Source organism: Tachyglossus aculeatus, chromosome 11 (genome assembly GCF_015852505.1).
Source record: "Tachyglossus aculeatus isolate mTacAcu1 chromosome 11, mTacAcu1.pri, whole genome shotgun sequence".
In the NCBI taxonomy this organism is placed as follows: domain Eukaryota; kingdom Metazoa; phylum Chordata; class Mammalia; order Monotremata; family Tachyglossidae; genus Tachyglossus; species Tachyglossus aculeatus.
The window spans coordinates 43,425,522-43,435,303 of NC_052076.1; the positions used below are offsets into that span (position 1 = coordinate 43,425,522).

General features: G+C 42.6%; 1 non-coding gene across 1 annotated transcript; it reads right to left on the bottom strand.

The window, feature by feature from the left end:
• Positions 1-303: 303 nt before the first annotated feature.
• LOC119935291 lies at positions 304-441 on the bottom strand. Its single transcript, XR_005453177.1, has one exon. It is a non-coding gene; the product is annotated as a small nucleolar RNA SNORA7 (small nucleolar RNA).
• Positions 442-9,782: the final 9,341 nt, after the last annotated feature.

Consider the following 9,782-nt stretch of genomic DNA (forward strand, 5'->3'; position numbering starts at 1 on the left):
CAAGGTCACACAGTAAGCAATTAGCAGAGATGGATTAGAACCCAGGTGTGCTCTTTCCACTGGGCCACACTGCTTCTGCAACCCTTGTCTTATGGTGTCGAGTCATCAATGACCCATAGCAACTCCACAGACACAACTCTCAAAACTCCCCACTCTCCATCTGCATTCTGGTAGTGCATCCATAGAGTTTTCTTGGTAAAAAATAGGTAAGTGGTTTACCATTGCCTTCTTCCACACAGTAAACTTGAGTCTCTCCCCTCAACTCTCTCTCATGCTGCTGCTGCCCAGCATAGATTAATTTTGACTTGTAGCAGATTGCCTTCCACTTACTAGCCACTGCCCAAGCTAGGAATGGAATGGGTATGCCTCTGCTTGACTCTTCCTCCCGTGGCCAAGACGGGCAGAGTACTGGAAACTCTCCAGGTGTGATGTTGAGAAGGGTCTGCAGCCCTAGAAGTGTGAATATTCTACAGACTTGGTGCAGGAAGTTCTACAACAAATGTTCTCTTTCCACAGGCACTCGGGAGACAGTGGCCAGGAGCCCTGATTCCAGGAAGATTCCTGAATAGGAAGGAATACATTGCGTTTCAGGATTCCTGTATTTATGACCATAAAAGTACCGTTGTTCATGAGCCTTCCTCGTGTACATTTCAAGCAGGTATTTGCCAGTTTGGCAATAGGCAACAAATACAGGAGACAGGCAGGAAGATCCGTTGTCTGGTAATAGAATTTATAAATTCTTTTTATGGACATTCAAATTCCGTGCCCTGAGAAGGCAGCCTTCATACAGTGTCTCCTACACCATGGGAGATAGAGAACACACTACCTCTCTCTGTCTTCAAGTAACAAGGACCAAAAGATTTGGTGTCATTTCAGAGTGATAAGTAGAAGAGGCAGGGACAGACATGACACCCTTGACTGACTAAATGGGCTGAATTTGAAAAGTATCATTCTCATCACTTGCAAAGAGCAAATGACTGCAAAGCTCCCAAGCTGCTTTACAGTGAACTGGGGCAAAAGAAGGTGGATAAGAAAAGAAACCAGAGAAAATTTTGCAGTCCCAACAGAAAAGGCATCTGCAAATTGTCCTCGTCATTATAGCAACAAGTGAAGGAAGACTATTTAAGCATCTTCACAATCACTGCAAAATGAAGAGTCCTTGCCTGGACATTCATACTGTTATGCAGTATGGCCTTTCTCATTGCTCCTCAGTGATGCACTTTGGTCTAGAAGGTAGTGTTTTGAACTAGACATTAGGAGGCCAAGAGTATATTCTGAACTTCACCTGAGAATTATTAGGTTAGTCAATTCGATGCTTCTGTTTTCTCATCTAAGAGGTAGACATACTAATACTTGCCACTAACCTACCTTCAAGGTTCTTGGTGTAATTAAACATGTTTTCCAGTTTGCATTGGACTAGGGACTATCAAATGCTAATATAGGGTGGAGGAACAGAGTACTGCTCTGCTCATCCCCTTCCCTCTTGCTCAACTTGCCAGGTTGTAAGTGGGTCTCTATTGCAAACTATAAATATCAAGTATAAGTTTTCTCCCCACCTAGATCACAGTTGAAAGCTCAGATTGGCTTGAAGATGATTCCCAGATGGAAATTGGAGGGGCTGGAGCAGAAGACGGGGAGAGGAGTACAAAGTTGGAGAAACAGAAGGACTGGAACCTGAGAGTTAGGAGCCATTAGGAGACCAGAGAAAGGGATAAGCCCAAAACTAGTTCCTGGAGAGAGACTGACTGCAAAAGTTGCAAAGCCAACAGTAGGAGCAGGAGTGCTATAAAACTAGTAGCACTCCAAGAATGGTGACAGAGAGAGACACATAAAGAGAGGCATGGGTAAGCAATATGTCTGCTTATTGTTGTATTGTACTCTCCCAAACTCTTTGTACAGTGCTCTACACACAGTAAGCATTCAGTAAATACGATTGAATGAATGGGCACAGAGGAAATATTTCTGATAGTTAAGGTGACATTAGAAGATGACGATGATGGCAGATAACCATTATCTACTTCACTGAGATGAGAGTAGATAAAGATTGAGAAAACCAAAGTCATTTCCACCCCACAGACACATCCTATAGAATGCAGTTGTAGATACCATTTGTTCACAACCTGACAACTTCCCTTAAATCCAGGTATGTCCATCAGGTGCTGTGCTCCCAGAATTCCACATTGTTGGGGGTTTGTTTGGGCATAACTTTCAAACATTTCCTGCATGTCGTAACTCTGTCAGTTCATCAGCAGGAATTGCATGGGTATCCTTCTATCATCCAACCATCACACATGTCCAGTCAACTACATCTGCACTTCAGCAAATATTGCTTCAGTGTTGGTGGAATGGTTATGTTTCAGGATCATGGTTGCTGGGGCAATTGTATCCTTTTAAGGTTAAATGTTAATGCTAGGAGATAGTTCCAGAACTTCATTGTTCATGATTTCGCCTTACCGACTGTTATTCAGAGTGACCTGTATGCAAGTGACTCTCATGGAACTGCTAAGGAAGTGATATGGCCACGTGAACAGGGCCTGGGCCTGGGAATCAGAAAGGCTTAGGTTGCCAACCCAGATCTGTCACTTGTCTGCTGTGTGACCTTGAGCAAGTCACTTACCCTCTCTGTGCCTCAGTTACCTCATCTATAAAAGGGTGATTAAGACTGTGAGCTTCTGGTGAGACATGGACTGTGTCCAACCTGATTAGCTTGTATCTTCCCCAGTACCTAGTACAGAGCCTAGCACATAGTAAGTACTTAAATACCATTAAAAAAACAGATGTGGTACAGGTCTCCCAGTTGGACAACATTACAGCTCTGCAAAGCTTTAGTCTGGTTTGCAGCCTGATACCACCCAGCTGCCACACTCTGATAGTCATCCAAACCATTTGCTGGCATTCATGATTTGGATTTTCAGGATTTGCTGTTTTCTATTTCCGTACCCTGGAAGAAGCCAATGGTAAACCGCTTCCAGATCTTTATCAAGAAAACTCTATAGATACACATACCAGAACGACTTCATGACAGAAGGTGGGATGTTCTGAAGAGAGTGTGTACATGGAGCCACTATGGGTCAGAAATGACTCGATGGCATTTGAAGATGAAGAAGATTTCCTTACCCATCATTGCATTGTTGGTCAATCTGATGCCCAGGTAGCAGAATTTTGTCACAGCTTTTAGTTCTGTATTGCCCTCCAATCAATCAGTGGTATCTACTGAGCACTTACTGTGTGCAGAGCACTGTAATAAGCACGTGGGAGAGCACAACACAATAGAATTAGCAGACCCGTTCCCTCCTCACAGTGAATTACGTGTATGGCTTCCCTGGTACAAGCTGATACATTACTTCAGCTTTCTTGAAACTTGTTGTTAGCCCATAGTACCTGGCTAATTTGGTGAAATAGTTAACTATCAAGAAGTAGAACTCAGTGTCAACCTTCAGATCTATATTGGTGGTAACTGTGGTATTTGTTAATCACTTACTCTGTGTCAAGCACTGTGCTAAGTGCTGGGATAGTTACAAGATAATGAGGTGGGACACAATCCCTGTCCCACATGGGGCTTACAGTCTAAGTAGGCAGGAGGACAGGTTTTAAATTTTACAGATGAAGAAACTCTGAACTGTAAGTTTATCGTGGGCAGGAAATGTGTCTACCAACTCTTTTATATCATACTCTTCCAAGTGCTTAGTACAGTGCTCTGCACAAAGTAAGCACTCAATAAATATGACTGATTGACAGAAGGCCCGAGATCACACAGAAGACAGTAGTGGCAGGGGCAGGATTAGAACTCAGGTCCTCTAGCTCTCAAGCCAATGCTCTTTTCCCAAGTCATTATTTTGCCATATATGGGAAGAGTTTCTGCAGTGTGACCTGGTACATAACTTGAGTGTTTGTCACGCTGGTCATTTCTCCATAAAATTGAAATGACTCTGCTATGCAGTCCAAAATATTTCATGATTTCTTGAATATGCACTTTAGAAATGGAGTTAATGGTATCCAGCAGTCCCTGGATGGTGATCTCAAGAGTTTTGATGTTGCTCATAACTTGTTTCATGAAGAGTCCCTTGGACAACTGGAAGCAGACTGATATTGGTTCCATACTCTGCTCTGTTGCAGAAAAAGAAATCTAACAAGGCCCTCAGTTCTGACACAGCCAACATACAATCATTAAGTAGTTCGAAAAACTTCAAATTGACTTAGTAGTGGCTAGAACCCAGATATACTTGAGTCAAGTCTTTAGAGCACAGGTCTGTGAATCAGAAGGACCTGGGCTCTAATCCAGACTCTGCTGCTTGTCTGCTGTATGACCTCAGGCAAGTCACTTAACTTCTCTGTGCCTCAGTTACCTCATCTATAAAGTGGGGATTAAGACTGTGAGCCCTATGTGAGACATGGACTGTGTCCAACCTGATTAGCTTGTATCAACCCCAGTGCTTAGTACAATGTCTGGCAGATAGTAAGTGGTTAACAAGTACCACTAAAAAGAAACAGTCTTTTTGTACAGTCAATTAATAGTCGCACACCATATGAGAGGGCAGTGCAGGGATACCGTTAATCACTGTCAACCCCTTGAAATCCTGCAACAACCTGACGGAAGCAAGGTTGCACTTCCATGGAGTTCAGTGGCCTAAATCCCATGAGACTTGGGGTAGCCTCCTTCCAGGGATTCAAGATGGCATGGGAGACCTGTTTCCAGTCTCAGCTGTTTCCAAGGGCCTCAGAGCTGGATCAGGATATGCCTTTGGTGTGGGGCCCATCAGAGGTTTGGGATAGAACCATCCCAAATCAAGTCCCCAAACTGGGAATTATCCCAACCTACATTTCCCCAGGGGAAATTCTGCTTTACATAGTGGGTAGAAAACATATGGTATCCGTTACCACAGGAAGTTGTGCAGGCCAAAAATATCAGTGGTTTCAAGGGGGGCTTGGCTAGATGGATGAGTGCTCCACAATGGGTTACTAGAGGGAAAGTTACAGATGTGAAGGGAAAAATAGGTTGCTAGATGATCCAACTTACTAAGATGGATGTCAAGGAGTGGAATCTCACTTGGTTCCTCCAAGAATCTTGGAAACCAAATACCAGACTGGATGAACCACTGGCCTGAACCAGTAATGGCACTGATGATAGTAGGGGCTCCTGCAACTTGAGATCAGTCAGTCTCTCTGAAGCCATCCTGAACCCTAATCCCCAAGCTGCCATGGGACTCAGGGATTCCAACTCCTGGATTCCCTGCCAGAGGAGCTCTAAGGACAATGCCTCCAGCCCTACTACCCCCTAAACCACCCTACACTCTACTTGGGGTACATTATGAGTAATGCCACTACTTAATCATTCACTCTGCAAGAGGTGGGGGTGAGAGAGAAGGACAGAACTTCTCTCTTCCCCCTGCATAGGCTATGTAAAGTAACATACATATATTTACACCAAGCTTAAAAATCACTCTCACTATTATCAAGGTTCGCACTGTGGCCTCAGGCAATACAACAGACGAGATCTTCCTTGCATGGCAGATATAGAAATGCTGCTCTTTCTTGCATGGCAGATATAGAAATGCAGAGAACAACATCATGACCCCTACACCATATTTCTCCGTCATGAGGTACTCACTGGAGACTGTGAAGTTTATTTTATTTATGACATTACCCAGAGTCCAATCTAAACTTCAGAGATGAAAGGCATTTATCTGTTATACTCTTAAGTATTCTCCTAAAAACAAAATTAAAAGATGAAACAGTCCCCCACAAGGACCTGCCATATGTGCATGAATGAACACAGATTAGCTTTTCACCCTTAGATATGGGAAACTACATCTGGGCATAGATCATTAATATAGGAAAACCAATGCTTATTATAGATGGTCATTAACATGGCATTTCCTTAATGGTTTATCTGAGATGAACTGGAAAAATTCGGCATCCTCTGAAGACTATATACAACCTGAAAATAGAGATTTCAGGCCGCCAAATAAAATCCAGAAAAATCCCAGTTTAATATCAATTTTACCTCCCATGACTTCCAAAATAGCCAGGCAGGTTGTAGAACTCAGGGGTCTTTTAGGTAACCCAATCCCCTATCTCCAGATTTACGTAACCTTTTTGCCTCTATATACACCAGCAGATATAATTTGATTTTTGATCATTCTAGAGTTTAACCATGTCTCCATAAAGACATATATGCCAAAGGCAAGGGAATTTACTCCTACAGCCAAATCATCCAGTTTGCCCCATACACTTCTAATATTCATAAGTGCAATTTTCAAACCCACCCCTCTAATGAAATAGGACCTAATTTAAAACAAAGTTGAATGCCTCCTCCCTGGCATGCACCCCCCTCCAGCCTCCTCCCCGCAAAAAGTGCTCTAGAAACATTTTCTTGACATTATATGAAGGTAGAAGAGATAAAAAGAAAACTAAACTCCCCAAAAGGGGCCATATGGTCACAGCGTGGTTTCGATTAAACCTCATGAACATTTTTCCTTTCGGATTGTGCTAAGGTAGAATTGCCCCTAGCAACTGGCATTTAATATAATTGGTGCTGATGGTCACTGAGACCACAGAGCTGAGATTGACACCCCGCATGCTGCTGATTTAGGTGAAATTGTACAACTTGAATATGACCACAAACCAAAATGAAATATGAACACACTAAAAAAATGAAATGATTTGCAACTAACGTGCTGCCACTCCGAACATAGGCTCCCCTCTGTACCAATTTATGATTTGATCCAGCTCCAACTGGTGTCCCCAGCTGTGGGTGGAAACTCCCCAAACCTCTTTGGGTACAGAGACCATTTCCATAAATTGAGCAATTCAATACCCACCTCCTGCCATCACCATCCCCCATCTTGTTAGCAGCTCCAAAATGCTGACCTAGCAATGTGGCAATCATCCAAACTTAACCATTTTCTAGGGCCACTGTAATTGGTAATGGGTCTAGGGATCACAGGGAGGAACTAAGAAATGCCTGACCCAGGAAAGCCCCGTAAAAAGAACTGGTGTCATCTACCTAACCCCTAGTCCTTCCTGACATGTGGAAAGAGGCATTCCCTCCTTCACAATGTCCAGATCCAGGTTCTAGGACACATTTACCAGTATTTCTATTTATGAATATATTGAATCCAGGCAAATAAGCCCATTCACTCATGCCCAGCATCTAAGAGTGGTCAGACAACCAAGTAGGAGAAAGCCTTAGAGAAATGCAACTGTAATAGGTCTCCTCTTCTTCACTGCCTTATTGTTAAAATTTTATGAGAATCTGAATTTTGTTTTGAGTTTATTTGTTATTCACAGATGTTAGTTTCTTATTCATAGTTCATTTACAAACTAGTGTTTGTAAATGTGGATGGTACCTAAGTAGGGGTCTGTGCCTTGGACGGTACCGAGGTGACACAGGCTAGATGCCCAGTGTGTTATGTTCTGGATGGGTAGGATTGTAAAAATCAATGAAGAGAAAAGGTGGATGGAGAAATAAGGGAGAGGACCAGCCAATCCCAAGAATTCATAGACGGATCTCTGGGCCAGGGTAAATTGTGTGGGCTGGTTGACTCCGCCACTTATTAAATTTTTAATCAATCAATCTCCTTAAAACTAGCATATGTGATTGTAGAGAGACTAGCTAACTTTTTGAGAATTTATGGAAGACAGAAGTCTATGAAACTAGCTAAGACCCTTTGTGACTCAATTCTTTTCTGTGTAATCACCCTAGTGCTTAGTACAGGAATTCATTCATTGCATAAGCTTACTATGTGATTCTGGTGACAACTGAAAAAGAACAAATGGTCTACCCGCTTACATAAAGTGTGGAAGGAAACAATCCTAGTAATCACAGACCAGGAAACTTGTTATGGTCACTTGGGAAGATCTGAGAACAAATGAGTGAACCATCAATTTACAACCTCCTGAAGAGGATGAGATGCTACAAAGTAAAAAGAGAGTTTGTGATGTTCAAATCAGGTGGGGCCCATTTAATCTTCTATAATAGAGTGACGGCCATACAAAGGAGAACCAATGGACATAATCTGTGTTTGATTCCCTACCATAACCAATCGAGTACTGTCAATACAGAATTTTAATGAGCACCTGGGAGAGTACAGTAGTGTTAGTAGACATGAACCCTGCCCACAAGAAGCTTTCAGTCCAGAGAAAGAGATAGACATTGAAATAAATTACAGATAGGGGAAATGGCAGGGTAAAAAGGATATGTGCATAAGGGCTGCGAGGCTTAGGATGGGGGTGAATATCAAGTGCTTAAAGGATACCAATCTAAGTGCACAAGCAACGAAGAAGGGAGACGAAATAGGGGAAATGAGGGCTTAATCAGGGAAGGTCTCTTGGAGGAGATGTGATTTTAGGATGTCTTTGAAGGTAAGGAGAATAATGGTCTGTGGATATGAAGCGTGAGAGAGTTATTGGCCAGAGGGAAGAAATAGGCAGGGGGCCCATAGTGCGATAGATAATTTCAAAGTACAGAGAATAGATTGGCAATAGGGAAGTGTATTGTGATGATGATGATGACGATGGTATTTGTTAAGCACTTATTATGTGCCAAGCACTGTTCTAAGCGCTGAACAAATGGTTGTGCAGGCTGGATTGTAGTAGGAAATAAAGAAGGTAAAGTGGGAAAGAGATTTCTGATTGAGTGTCTTAAAGCCAATCGAAAGGAGTCTCTTAGATGCAGAGGTGGATTAGATGCCACCATTGGATGTTTTTGAAGAGTGGGGAAACATGGGCCAAACTTATTTTAGGGAAATTATCCAGACAGCAGAGTGAACTAAGGAGTGAAGAGGGGAGAGACAGGAGGGAGGGAGGTCAGCAAGAAGGCAGATGCAGTAGTCATGGCATAATATAAGTGCTTGGATCAGCCTGGTGGCAGTTTGGATGGAGAGAAAAGGGTGAATTCTAGATATGTTGTGAAAATAGAACCAGCAGGCTTTGGTGATGGTGAATATGTGGATTGAATACAAGAGAGGAGTCGAGGACAATGTCAAGATTGTCAGCTTGTGAGGCAAGGAGGATAGTGGTGCTGTCTACAGTGCCAGGAAGTTCAGAGGAGGGCAGGGTTTGGGTGGGAAGATGAGTTCCATTTTGGACACACACTCTCTCAGGCACTATGTCTCAAAGACCAGTGGTAGTCCTCAATAGTTGTACCTCCACCAGGCCTCCTGGCCTACCATTCCTCATTAAGTCCTCTAAAAGCTTAGACAACCTTTTCATTGGTGGTTCATAGTCAAATGAATTTATTGAGTGCTTAATTTGGGCAGAATAGCTTTTTTTTGATATAGCTAAACCATTCACAAGGTGCACACTGTCATTTTGAACTCCTTTTCCAAACAAGGTTTGGGAAAAAAAGGTAGAATTTGGAAAGTCCCCTTGGAAGGAACCATCCCATGACTACAAACCGGAAGTAATAAAATGAAGAGGAATGACATCAGGAAGAGACAGCATTGTTTATAAATTTGGACAACTTTTCCAGTAAGCAAGGTTCCTACGCCATCAACAATAGAGGCCAAAGGAGGTTAAGTTCTAGAAATCTGGAAACCAAGTTTTTCGTGTTTGCAGCAAGCATGTATGATTTGTGGGGCTAAGGAAATCGTCTGAGAATGTTTAAGCTGACTCCAAAAGCAGGCTTAACTTCATCTCTGGAAATAAACTGGAAAGAGGTAAAGGAAACTTCTCATAGCACTGAGTGTGCTTGAACTTGGGAGAAGTGGCTGGGCTTTTGAATGATGTTTTAAAAATAACTGTCGTGGTATTTGTTAAGCACTTATTTGCCAAGCAGCATA